This window comes from Uloborus diversus, chromosome 5, assembly GCF_026930045.1.
Source record: "Uloborus diversus isolate 005 chromosome 5, Udiv.v.3.1, whole genome shotgun sequence".
NCBI classification, from domain to species: Eukaryota; Metazoa; Arthropoda; class Arachnida; order Araneae; family Uloboridae; genus Uloborus; species Uloborus diversus.
Genome location: NC_072735.1, coordinates 140,862,815 through 140,877,637, shown reverse-complemented (window position 1 = coordinate 140,877,637; position 14,823 = coordinate 140,862,815). Strand labels below are relative to the sequence as shown.

The following is a 14,823-nucleotide window of genomic DNA, read 5'->3' as shown; positions in this document are numbered from 1 at the left end:
ATAATGACCGTTTAGAAAAAACATTGCTATCACATATTTACAAGCATTACTAAAACTTCAAGTAATTATTAAAATTTTAAACAATAAATAAAATTTAAAAAAACTTCGAATAGATAAAAAAAAATAATGCAGTTAAAAATTCCTGTGAATGAGTACAAAATGCTAGACGTAACACGTAAAAAAGTGATGACTCTACGAACTTTTATAGATAAGTATTTTCGATTCAGAAAGTAGGAAACTTTTTTCGGACAAAATGCTCAATACACTAATATTCATTTATTTATTTATGCATTTTATTTATTTTTTATTCTAGAACTCTTTAAACATTGGCAGTTAAAACATTTAAGAAAAAGTAACACACAGACAGATTCTAATCCACCGGAATATTGGTTGATAATGCCTGATATTGATAACATGCCAGAACAATCACTGCACCAGGGATCGAACCCTCTTCCTGTAACCCCTATTTTATAAAGGGTCACACAACTTGATTTAGTTATAATAGTTACATTTGTCAGTGATGAATTCAGTTTAAAATACTTTTTCATCTAAAATTTTAAGTAGGTATAAACAAAAGCTACTTAAATTTAAAAAACGGTGACATTTTAAAATATCTGTACAATAAATCGTTTTGTTTTTACCAACTAAAATTATTAGTAGGTAAAAACAACAGGTTAAAACATCCGTACATTCAATCGTACAAAGTTTTCATGCAATGAATTTGCATTTTAACAGATAATATATGCTAAAATATTACAAAATATCTTAAACTGCAAATATATCCGTGTTTTGCTTTATTGCGCTAACTAGTACAACCTTATGCGGTGATCATTACAAAATACTAAAAAAATTAGTTAAGTAAAAAAAAGTTAAAGGTGCTTCATCTCTGCTTCACTTCAACGTTGCATACCTATGGGAGTTAAATTCTCACAAGTTTAAATCAAAATTTACTAAAACAAAGTGCAAAAATAAAACACGTTCACACTTTTTTCCTAAAATGTTTCAAAATGTATCTTCCTGAGTAACATATTCTGATAAAATATGCTCTTAAATGTCTCCAGCTCAAGCGAAGTTATGTTTTATTAAATCGGACATTAAATCTTAAATCGGGTGGAGCATGTCTCAATCTTTGAGATTATTATAAATTCAGTGAATTGATCTTTTAGCTTCCGGGTGTTTTACAATATTCTCATCCGAAACAGTTTCTAATGATTATTTTATAGACCGTTTTAATTCAATAATCATTTTTCCTGCACATTCATAATTAAGTTATAAAATTAAAGGTAAATCTCACATGACGTTTGAAAAATCATTTAAATTAGTCCTAATTAGATTTTTATATTACGACAGCAACTATTTTATTGTCATACAAGCAATTTATAGCTAAAATTGTTTCCTTGTTTTTTGCCTAATATCTCAGGTTTTAAATGTTTTATAAAGAATTTTGCCTTTACCACGAACTGAATTCCCGCGACCATTTTCAGACCAGCGACGCTCATCGTATTAAAGCTAGTATTTTGCGCGACATAAACCAAAACCCGAATCATCCCTGGTAGATTTTAAAAATATTCCTACTTTTCTACGTATCATAAAGTTTTGCATCTATTACCAAGCTTGAAATAAGTAGAAACGTAGTTTTTATTGAAATATTTTGAAATAAAACAAAGATGTATAAATTATTATCAGGAAAAAGTAGTAATCCTCACATGGATGATAGCCCAGTTAACTAATCGAGTAACACTGACGTAAGCATCAATGAAACCCGCGCCATTCGAGACTCCAAAGCTCGAATACGCTACCTTGCGGTGATTAATAGTACTAAAGAAAAAGGTAAACCGTTCCATTCCATGTGCTTTCTTTGGAGTAAATTACAGGCTTCAGACAGTTTATGGTGTAATGTAATTTCAGAAGAATAGAAAAGAAAGCTTCCCACAAACACGACGAAAAATTACTGTCGTTCACTAAGCGTCAAAGCAAGTTATTAGTTACACCACTTGCTAGTTTTATCTTTTTATCCGTTATTAGACAGTGGCTGCAGCGCCCTCTATAGTTTATTGGAGTTGCGAATAGCATGATAGCTTGCTAATATTTTCAGGCAATGTTTCATATGCGAGGAAATGTTTTAATTTGACAAGGCTGAACTGGATTCGGCAACTTAAACTGTTTAGGAGAATAAAGAAAAGAAAAAGCAGCTAACGCTAGTTCAGGGTAAATCAACTGGACATACGTTAAACATTCAAAGTATCAGATCATATCTTAGTCAAAATATAACTAAACAGGCAATTACTTCGTTCAAATGTATAAGTAATTTTCACCCGTCATAACTTGAAGGGCGATTTTCTAGTTTCTAAATAAATTCAATTTTTTCTTTCAACATTTAAAAGTCAGTTTAGTAACTTCCTTTTGACAATTTCCAATGTTCCAAATACAGTGGTATAATAGACGTTTATATGTTTGTTCACCAGAAGAAATATGTTAAATGTATAAGAAACCAAAAATGTCAAATAATATCTTAAGATCTACTCACTTTGCCGTGGAAAGCGTCGATGCCCCATTTTACAAGTGCTAGGGTTCTTTGTTTAGTATTTTATTTATTCATGAAATACATGGACGAGGCATGTGAGTCAAATGTTAATGAGAAAACAAACACACCAACAAAGTCATACCTTTTTGACGCATAAACTAGTTGTCCTCGTAACTCCAATATTGAAATATAAGGGTCTAAAGTGGAGTTAAAATTTTAAAAAGTCACTAGTTTTAACCAAAAAAGGACACACTGTTGCTTCGCTAATGTTGATACGAAAATTTAACCAAAAATGCTGAATTTATTTTACTGTAAGTAAGACGTTATTCCAAAACGTTCTGAGCTTGTTTATCATTGATTTTACGGCGAAAAGCGTAAGCTTTCTGCACGAACAAGAAAATTTCTGCAAGAAAAGGTCCCATTTAATCCAGCTAGTCAGAGAACTTGGCGAACAATTTTAGGTGAAAATTAAATGTAATTTTTTTTTATTCTACAGAAACTTTTACAGCTCTTAAATGTGTATTTGTCATATATTTTTTAACACTAAATCTCTGATCACACTTTGTTAACTTTGCCAGTTGACCTTTTCTTACCTTGTGTTGATCCGATTCCTTTCTGTAAAGCATTTTATCAAGCGCTTTACTACAGAACGATATAAATTAACTAATTTAGAGACATTTCAAACCAATTTATCGCTACTGTGAAAAAAACAAAAACAAATTTAGAATGGTGTTCGTTGTTCTTTTTACTGGCCATTTAAAAAATAGCAGAATATTAGGGAATAAATAAACAAAAAAATTAAAGCGAAATGACATTACTGTGTCAACAAAATGCAAAAAAAAAAAAAAGACATGCGATAATTTTAATCATGAATAGTTTCGAAAATATTGCAGTGTACGATGACATTTGTGGCGTATTATTTCTCTGTCTCTTCGTTTTTTGACAACTTTCAAAAATAAAATTAGGCAATATGTAGACATTTCTGGGTTTCATTTAGAATAGCATAGGAATGATTTGAAAAGAAAAAAAAATATACTTCATACTCGAATTCATTTTCGCGTTATTTTGGTTTTACTACAAAATTTCAAGGTGTACGAACACTTTTGAGAGTTACTGTATGTCACTTTACACAATTTTTATTCTCAAGGTATACCGGGCAAAGCCGGGCAACGCAGTTAGTTTATATAATAAACACTTTTTGGAAACGAAAAAACATATACAATGAAAACCATAACTAAATCTGTACAAAAGTTTAATTATGTTTCATATTTATTTTCGTAAAAACCATTAGCAAAATCATTTATAGAAAGCTGAGTTTCATATACTGTTTTAAGTTTTAGAAAAACGTGATCTAAAACTTTTTTTTATTATCATTAACAGTGCGTTCTAGTAAAGTTCGACTTATATACACAATGAAAAACTAATTTTTTAAAAAAAGATTTATCAATACATTTTATGAAAAATAGGATTAATCAATTTTCTGAATAACTTTCGCAACTTTAATGACCCAAAAAGCACATTTCGTAAAAGGTTAACAAAATTAACCTCAAAAATGAAACAATGTTTCAGTGCATACTTTTAACACTTGGTATGAAATAAATGTAAATGAGGCTCTTTTCGCTAAGTGATATTAGTTTTGAGGTTTTAAAGGTATGCGAAGAAGTTAATGGAAACAATAATTGTGATAAAGTTTTTTTTTTTTTAAAGTTGAAAGTAAAGTAACGTAAAAGGATGGTAAGGTGATTACTTCTTGCAATGTGGTTTTTCTTTATGAAAATTGTTTTGGCATTCTTAATATTTAGAAGAAAAGGAACAGCATAGACGAAAAATGATCTTTAAGTGACATCAGGTATACTTTATTTTCTTGAATAGTGGTAATTTTTGGAAAAATATAAATTAATTTGTTATAGCTAACCATTAAAAATAAAATGAGTAAATATACGTAAAATACTAATTTTGAAATCTTTTTGTAAGGTTGTACAAGTTTGGTAGACCCCTTCTAAAACGTGTGACCAAAAAACCTAACATATGAGGCTTTTGTCAGATTCTATTAGCGCAGTTTTATTACGCAGTTTTTACGGGATTTGTTTTCTCAAAAACTTCAAAAATGTTATTTTCAAACTGTTAGTATACATTGGTTACATATTGTAGAGATACTTTTCTGAAATGATTTTCCAGATAATCTTTTAAAATAATTCTAATTGAATAAATTGTTCTTTTAAGTTTTGGATTTTTATTGGAAACATGTTCAAACTGGGTTAAAAAAACTATATCATACATTTTTGATTATCTCTAATTTAATCACCCAAATAACAGTTAGATTCAAGTGCATTACGTAGATTGAACCATGTTGTTTGTTTTATTAAAAGTTTTATTTGACTCACTACAAAATTACAACCTCTAGCACGTATGAAGTGTATTAAAATTTCCCTTCAGAAACCAGTGTAAATTTTACGTTTTTCTAAATTAGAATTAAGTTTGGTCCAAGAAGACAGCTCTACTGTGAATCTAAATTAAATTCAATTCCGAAAAATAGATATTACAGTGCTTATTAGTCCTCCTCAATGCGTATCTCGGTATTTTAAAGGTCAACATAGAAATAAAAATATATGCTCGTTCGGTGAATTACTCGTGCATAGTGCATTTTCAAAGCTTTATTCTGGATTTTTATCATTTAACCGATTTTTGCTCTGTCCCGTCAAATTCGCGGGAGTAGCTTTTTTCTCTTATTTTTCGTGCCCGTGATATTTTCGGGCTATAGCATACAAATGTTAAGCTAAAAAAAAATTCGGAAACTTAAAAAAAAAAACACGTTTTTTTACACAACGAACTTTCTTAATATAATTTTCTTGAACAAAAAAGTGCTTTTTAACGTCTTTTTCCTGAAAATAATAAAATTGTTAAAGAGTTAACTGTCGTTATTGCATTTTGTTAGGTAGTTGGATTGCCCGTTTGTCTATTTTGCACCAACATACATTTATATCGAAAGAAGTGTTTAGTTTTCCGAAAGTGTATTGTGAAAAAAAAAAGTGAAGGATGACTTTTTTGCCAAGACTTCAACAACGAACTTTTCCTTGAACATTGTTTTGAGATGTATCATTCTTCACAAAACTTCTAACGTAAGTTATGTAATGTATGTGCATAATTTTTTTTACACAGAAATATAAATATTTTCACCTGACTTTGTTGAAAATAGAACACTCTAAGGGTTAAATTACTTTTTAATTTACCAGTGATGATCTGCAGTTGCTTTGTTTCAGTCGCATGTTTCTATACATTTGCTGTGCATATTTATTTATGACTTTAAAGAAATTTTTCAGGTTCGTTTGAAAAAGAGCAAAGCTATTGCAAGCGTGCATTTTGAAAGAAAATAAAGCGATACGGACAGCAAACTGTAATTTTTTATGCAGATCATAATTTTAGTTACACATATCGTTTAAAACATTATCAATGTTTCAAATTCTTGTAGTGATTTGTTCCAAGAGGCATTTTTTTATTGTGCATAAATTCTTTTGTGTATGTTTGAAAAAATGTTTTAGGGCATGATGAGTTAGGAAAGGTCAAGGAAGGGTTAAGCTTTTTATGATGATGCGTATTAGCAATTAGCTAATCAAGTTTGTTTGGGGTCAAAATGACCCCTCCCGTAATTCTAAAGTTAAAATAGCAAGTCATATATTTACTAAAACTAAACACTTCAGAGCTGTTTGAACAACTACCACACATTCATTCCAATAAAGTAATAAATGATGCAAACTCATTCAACTTTCATTTCGCTGTTAGGAATTTCGTTAATTTTAATGACTGGATATTTCAACAGCTCGTCTTATCTATAAAATGCATGTGTATCCTTGCATATAGAGAAATATGTTAAGCTAGTAAAATAAACAGCAATGTCTCGACAATAACAAATTAAAAGATTTAAATAAATAAACATTTTTACATTTTCAAAATAAATATTTTCGTTAAAGAGTAACGTAACCAGTATTATCCAGAAGAAACACGTGTGCTCTTTTATAAGAATCTTTTTTTTAAAGTAAAATAAGTAGTATTAATCGTAAACAACGTGTGTACCTTCTAATAAGATTTTGTTTCTTTTCTTTTTTTTTTTTTTTTTTTTTTTTTTTTTTTGACATTGATATTAACAGTATTACCTCAAAAATGTCCTAAACTTTGCAAAAAATAATTAGAAGTTTTGAGCTACCGACTACGTAGATTATTAACTTAAATTTCTTCTAGGAAGGTAAAACAGTTTTATTTGCAGTTTTATTTAATAGTTATTGATTTTCTCGCAAATCAAAACTATATTCAAGTTTCTACCTCCTGTGCATTTCAAAAGGTTAACTTAAAAAATAAAAAAATAAATGAATAAAAATAAAAAATATTGCATCTATTTAAAATGAATTTGGATTATTTATTTAAAAGAGTTTTTAATACTTGCGCAAAATACAATTGAAAAGTTTCAATGTACACATACTATATAAAGATTAGCGTTAACACGTCCTCTTGACATCGTAAAAAAGTGTATTGGTTTATTTTAGATACAAGTTGTATTTAAATTCCGTACATCTTTTCATGCATAGAAATTTGATTCATGTATGCATTACGTAACATTTTACACACCTAAAGTAAGTGTCACATCTCGTAGTACGGAAATACCGTTTAATGCAAAGATTAAACTGTTTTAAGTAGTTATCATCAAAAAGAAATATCAGTATCAAAATTGTTATTAACGTAGACACGAGATTTTTTTTAATGTTTTGTGCGTGAGAAATTTTCTGAATTTAATACCAAGATGCATAACTAATGAGTTTATTTCTTCTTCTATTTTAAATGCGAAAAGCTAACTAAGATAATATAATAAAATCATAGCATGCATTTTTAAAATACTGCGAAATAAATTGTCTTTAATAAGAAACCGAAAAGTTTTCAAAACAGATACAAATATAAAGCTGAAAAACAAAATGAGATATGGCGAGTAGGTGTTTGTGATAATAAATATTTGCGTTTAAACATTTCACACATGAAAACGATATAACTTAGGTATTCTCGCAAATTTGAAATGTTGCTGATCCTATCCTTCCAGAACTCGCGTCAAACTCTCAAGAAGTGCTTTAAACGCTTTATCAGTTTAAAAAAAAAATCTATTTATAAACAAGTTAACAAAAGAAAAATACAAGATGGAAATATTTGATAAAGCAAAGAAAAATAAGAAGTTTTTTTTTTTTTGTTCTAGGATATGAGTCTTTGATGATCTACAAAGTGGTGATATGTTTACGAAACATTTAGTTAATACTCTTAAATAGGGGTGCTTTTTAAGTAAGGTCCGTTTTGAAATAAAAAAAAAAAGAATGAGCACATATAAAGCAAAGATAACTTTTTTACACAAAAATCCACCACCCTTACGCTATTTTTTGACAATGCTCGCGTGATTTTCCAAGCAGTTGTCATAGCGTGGTACAAGTTTTTGTATACCGATTCGTACAAAATTTCTGCCTGTGTAATCAACTATGAGGACTCTTACAGGGCTTTTTCTGGGACGTTTTTTAACATCCTCTGGTCTGGTCTGCCCCTCCCCCCCTTCGTCGCAGAAACTTTCATCTGTTTCGGCATCTAAAGTCTTTCCTAGGTAGTCTGTGGCACAACAGCAATAATAAACTAAGAGAGTATGTTACCCCATGGTTGTCTACACAGGCAGCAATTTTCTACAAATAGGAATTAGGTTTTTTTTTCGTTTTTTTTTTTTTTTTGTTCTATCCCCTCTGTACTCGCTTTTTTATATTTCAAAATAGACCTTACATTAAAAACATCCCTCGTAGTTTAAATTTCAAAAATATGCAAAAACTAACTTATACTTCAAAATCATAACAGCTTTGTCCTTTTAGCATGCGATTTTTCGTCCGTACTTTAAAAATGAGTCCACGAATTTCTGATACATTTGTGGCGTTAGTAATGTCTTCTAACTATATATCATGTTAGTAGGAAGCTATCTAGATTTAAGTGCAGCAACATCACTAAATTAATCCATGTGAATTTACCTGCAAAACTTGCCGCCAAAATATTCACCTATGTATTGAATATCACAACTAGTGACGTCTAGGGAATCTGTTTCAAATTTGTGGGAAATTGTACATACCTCAGTGCTACTGGACGGAATACGAGACAGATTTCGCGAGTTTACTTGATCTTGTTGTGAAAAGGAAAACTATTATTTCAATACTTAAGATCCAACATAGTTAACTCATCAAATTGTGAATATACTCACATTGAAATTTAGAAATGTTACCACGGTAAGTTACTTAATGACTTTGTATAAACCTACCTATCCAAATATTGCACTTGTTTTAATTGCACGCCACTGCGAGTATTTTCGGGACGTTCGTATTAAAGTAATATATAAATACCAGAGTTAAAAAATATCATCATATTTTCGAAAATATCTAAAATATCCGATATTTTGATGTATATCCGATATTTTCAATTAGTGCAAACTTAAGTAATTAAATAATAACTGCTTCCTCAAATCAATGATGTTAAGATTCTTACGTTATTATTATAATGCATAAACTTTAAAATAATTGTTTTATTCATTATTTATATTAATAAATATACATTTTATATAAAAATTTACGTACTTAAGAATGGTATTTAAATATAAATGATATTTACAATCATTTTTAAAATGGGATAGTTTAATCTATTAGTAATAAAATATAACGTAATTGATACATTTCTATTCATTTTAATTGAATTATTTAAGCACTAGCAGGCTTCATTCATTTTTCTTTGGTTAACTTTTTTTACGAGTTTTATATTTTTCAGAAAAAAAAATATGCATTAGTCAGAAGCAGAACACATCGGTTAGACATTTTCCTTTTTTTTTTTTTTTTTTTGAACAACTTTTTACTCTCAGTTAGGCATTTTTAATTGAAATTGTTACATTACTAATAATTTTATGAATATAAAATAAAGAAGGAATATTATAATAACATTATATAAATTATTTAATATGCTATATAAATATAATATATATTTCTTTTGGTTATTTTTAATAATTAAAGAATAATATTAATATGATTACAACATGCAATTTTTATATTGCACATTTCATGCTTCGAAAAAATTAATATCAAAATATCATGTTATTTTCAAAATCAAATATCGGATATATATCGTGATATACATTCGATATATCATAATATATATCGACTGATACATATCAGCGACCCCAGCTAAATACAGCCTTATTACTAGTTAAGTTTTGCGAGTTTGTTTCGTAAATGTCGAGGAAATATATGTAAAGTTAAACCCCAAATTTACGTTTATCAAGAGACTTGGTTAAATAACGTAAAATGCGGGAAAACGTAAAATACGGAAAACGCAAAATACTGCAAATACAAATTAAAAAAAGGTAAATACCTACATTTTACCTTTGCTACATTTACCTGCATTTGAAAATTTTCAAAAGTGAGTGAGGGACGAATTTAGCATTTTTATGTCTTTTCTGAACATAGCAAAAGGTTTTAAACTTTACAAAATTGTGTGCTCAAACAATGAGAAGAACGAATAAGTCTCCATGATGACGGGTACGGGGGATCTCTGGTGTGGAATTATACGAACAATGAGTATCAAGTTTGTGCTAATGAGTATTGATTACTTTATTATTTTTTTTTTACTTTTCAGGGAAAACGTAAAATGCAGGAAATTACATAAATAATAAACTTATAAACCGGTATTAATTAACAGTGTTTGTATACGAGAAAAAAGCGAGGTTATGAAAAAAAAATGTGGAGTGTGGCAATAAAACTGATTTGGGGGACGTACAATCGAGATTTCAGTGTGTGGCAAAGTACCGCAATACATTCTGTAAGATCTAGCGAGTTTACTTCAAATTTGCGTGAAAACACTTATATACATGAATCTATACACTTATATACATAGTCTGATATCTGCGTTTACAGACTTTATACTAAAGAATTTCAAATAGTTAAGTCCCGCAAGTATGTTTTGGGTATTTCTCGTGAAAGTTATTGACATCAATGTACGCAATATAAGGTTTAATTAGATAACTTCATATTTGCATCAAAGTGAAGTGTTACTTGTAGTGTAGGTAACCCTCCAGTGCTACTGAGGAAGACTAGAGAAATTTGTGCACAATTTTAACTATTTTTAAGTGTATGAAAATGTTGGGAACTTAGTTGTGTGAAAACCGCACACAACCCATAAGTAATTGCGAGTTTTACTTTTTTTTTGAGGAAACATGCTTGTTCGAGTATAACAATATTTTTACACGAAACACTTGCAAAATTTAGCTTTAGCGGAGTTGAAAAAATCATTTTTAATACTTATGATACGTAAAACATTGATTTTAATTTGTGACTTTAGTTATTCGAGAAATTCATTTTTCCAGGTATTTTTTTAAAATATTTTTGATGAAAAAAAAATATAAAAAGAATTTAGATCTAAAACTCTTTGCAGAACAGCTAACAGAAAATGTTTGCTAAGCTATTTTAAAGGTGACACTTCGGCAGGGATTTTTGTGGCCTTAAGATAAAATTCTTTAGGTCTTATCTATTTCCTGAACCTACAATTCCGTAGGGGACGCTTATGGCTTTCCTCATTTCAACAACATATACATAAGCATATTAAGGTGCATTGAGCGTTATAAATTATATCAAAAAAAAAAAATGTTCAATGTCATCGGACACTGATCTCTTTTTAATAACTTCTGAGATAAAATTCCTTAGTTACCATCGTCTTTTCTGCTGAATCGACAATTCCAAAGTGGGACGTTTCTTTTTTTCTCATTTCTTCAATACATGCATAAGCTCTTTTATCAAGACACACTGAACGTTGTTAATTACATGGAAAAGAATGTTCAATGCAATAGGACACCTTCACTTTTTTTCGGTAACAGCAGAAAAACTCGACATCTGTGAATTCTTTAAATTAACTGTTTTCGAGCTGATAAGTGAAAAACAAAAACTTTTTTTTTTCAAAACGAGAGCATTTTTTTCTATTATTAACGCTACTCAATGTTGCACAGTTTTTCATATCATCAGCTATTAGGTTGCACTTATATATCACACAGTTTATGATATGCACATTAACGATTAAAAATTATATTTACAAATGAAAAAACTTCAATTTTTATGCAAACAAATGATTACGTTAAGATGACACACAAAATACTAAGTTGACGGAAGCACAAAATCAGCACTGATGATAAACGTCTGAAAATTATTAGGAAAATCACAATGTCGTTGTGTATGAAAGTTAAGCTTTTTTTATTAACAGTTATTAACCTAATTTTTATAAAACTAAAACCACGCTCTGAGCGTAATTTTTACCCCTTTAACTGTTAAATATGAACTTAAGAGTGAAATACTACATTTTAAAAAGTGGATTTTAGTATTTTAGTAATAAAAATATGCAATATGTATGTAAGCGATAAAAAAAACGACTTTAAATTCATAATTATATGACATTTCCAATGACACTACATTTTCAATGGTACATTATGAAATAAATGAACACCAAATTTTTATTTAATTACTGACCTGATATTTCTTGGACCGCTGCGAAGACGGCAGAAAATGAGTAAATTCCAAGCACGGCCACAATTAATCGAAATCGCTTTTCAAGCCACATTTTCCGCAATTATTTTCCTCCGTGAAAAAATTCCAAATCCACGAAAAAATTAGTATTTCATGTTCCGGTAATTTCTCCCGCTTCAATTACCTTTTCGCACCGGAAAACTTTGATAAATCCATTTCGGAAAAAATAAACCGAAGTCACAAATCACATTCAAACTAAATCCGTAAATTGAACATCACTTAGATCCGAATATTATTACAGTTCCTTTCTGAATCAATCCGAGCAGAGAACAGTTTTCCACGTTCCAATTTCGAACACTCAGAGGAGCGAGAAAGAGAGAGAGCACACTATATAAATTTTTCCGTACACATACACACACCACAAGAAACTGATCGCTGCAGTCGCACCAAGAAGCGCTCAAGCAGTCGGCCGGAGCTGTTAGCGCTGCCGCGTTCGTCCACATATGACCCCGGCGTCAGATTCGCTCTTTCGCCGCGGCGCTGCTATGCCCGCGCCCGCAACTATTATGGAACCATTCAGGTTGATTCTTTTGGCGCTTTATCGACTTTTTCGCGCCAACAAAGTATAAGTTTGAAGACCATTCACTTAATCATTTTTTTCACGGGCCCTTTCGCATGAAAGTTTTAAATATTTTTTGTTTTGTTTATAATTTTTTATCTTTATGTATTTAAAAAATATACTCAAAGAAATTGCGAAAGGAAATAGTGTGGACGACCTGCGTCCAGGAGATCCAATAGCACCTACAGCTTTGAAATTTGGTATAAAATTACTTCGAGCCCCGGGGGTTTGCAACTAGGTTTTTTTATTTTTTATTTTGAATTAGTTTTTTATTATTAATTTTTAAACTAAAATTTCGCGTAAATTGTCGAATTAAAAAGATGAAATATTTTCCACACCCATTAACATTCTATATCGCTCGAAATCGTTTTTTTTTTTTTTTTTTGCATCAAACAAAACTTGTTTCAACTTTCTGAATTCGCAACTCCAGAGCTCGAATACGCTAACTTGCGGTGTTTAACTATACTAAAGAAAAATGTAAAACATTCCATTCCACGTGTTTTCTTTGGGGTAAATTAGGCTTCAGACAGTTTATGGTGCAATGTAATTTCAGAATCCTACAAACACAATGAAAAATTACTGTCATTCACTAAACATCAAAGCAAGCTATAAGTTACGGCATTTCTTTGTTTTACCTTGTTCATCTGCCATTAGACAGTGGCTGCAGCGCCCCCTATAGTTTATTGGAGTGATGAATTATCTAGAGCAGCACATATAGAGGTTTCTATTTTAAAGAAAAATCCTAGACTAAACTCAAGACCTTAGCTAAAGAGCAAAATATATTACTGGACCACGAATTTAAAAGCAACTTTTCAAACGTACAAACATGCCGTTTTGCAGTGTCCCTTGCACCTATAGCTCTGGATTTTGTAGAAGTTAGTTTAAGTTTTTCTTTTTTTTTTTTTTTTCAAACAAAACTCATAACGCGTTTTTAATCTGATAACAAAGCAAGCTTCGGGTGTTGGCGAGCGTCAACTAGCAGTGGGCGGATCCCCCTAATGAATTACAAGTAAACATAGGTAACTTTTCGTCATAAGTGTGAAAACTATACAAAATATAAATTGATTAAGGGGAATTAAAAGGTATTATGCGGAAATAAAGAGTAAAAATAAATATTTTTAACCAATCCACTTTATCAGATTAGAATAAAGCAGAACTACAACTGCGACAGCTAATGTGGAGAAGTTAGAAATATTTTTTTTTAATTTTTTTTTTGCCATAAATATAGCTGTGCTTCCCTGCTCGTCCCTACATCATGCAAGAAAAACAAGATGAGGCGAGAAAAAATTAATAACATAAAGAAATGAAACTCAGAAGTTAGTTCAAACAAACCTTTCTACTTTTCCGTATACTTATGTCAATTTCCTGAAATTAATTATACATCCTTCTAATTATTTGGATGGGATTCAAAAAGTCTTAAACATGAGTTTAAACAATTAAAAAACTTTCTTAAACGTAAAAATTTGCTAAAGTTTTCCGCAATGTAAAGCTTTGAGCCTGAATCGTTTGAAAATGATAGTCTTAAGATTTAAAAAAAAAAAAAAAAAACTTTACCAAATCTACCACCAAATCCGTTTTTCTACCAAACCTACGGAAAAAGATTATGTTCATTGAATTTGTTGAAAACTCCGTGTTTTAGGTTAGGATTTATCTGTGCGGGAATTTTCTATCAGAATTTATTGTAAAATTTTATTTTAGCTGTTAAAAAACTGCATAAAAAAACATATATTTTTTGTGCTCATAATCAAGGTCTAAAATTCGTTCAATACGGTTTGTTCAAAATAAACTTGTGTTCAATTTGAGGTTCGCGTATCCTTTTATTTCCCCGTAGTAAGAGGCAATTGACCCATAGACCTCCTTAAATGATAAGGATGAACTCACCTACAAAACACCTTTGAGAATTTTACCTCACCTTAGAAAAAAAAAAGTTTATTTTCTGATTATAAGGAAACAACACAAATGTGAATCAGAATCTTACCCCGAATTAGTAATAAAGATTGTATATATTTATGAAATTTGTATCAGAATTACGCAAAACAGAATTAGTCATTTAAAAACTCCCACGGGTGGATTGATCCTTTGACCGTGTAGTTAGCAGGGAATTTCTTGCAAACTGACTGAGCTAA

The 14,823-nt window shown here is 30.0% G+C and overlaps 1 long non-coding RNA gene across 1 annotated transcript in view; it reads right to left on the bottom strand.

Annotated features, from left to right (window-relative positions):
* LOC129222390 (uncharacterized) overlaps positions 1-12,564 on the bottom strand; it is a 203,763-nt gene extending 191,199 nt beyond the window's left edge. Inside the window, exon 1 of the long non-coding RNA XR_008580585.1 lies at positions 12,082-12,564. This is a non-coding gene — a long non-coding RNA (uncharacterized LOC129222390). The remainder of the gene's footprint in view (positions 1-12,081) is intronic.
* Between the last annotated feature and the right edge of the window lie 2,259 nt (positions 12,565-14,823).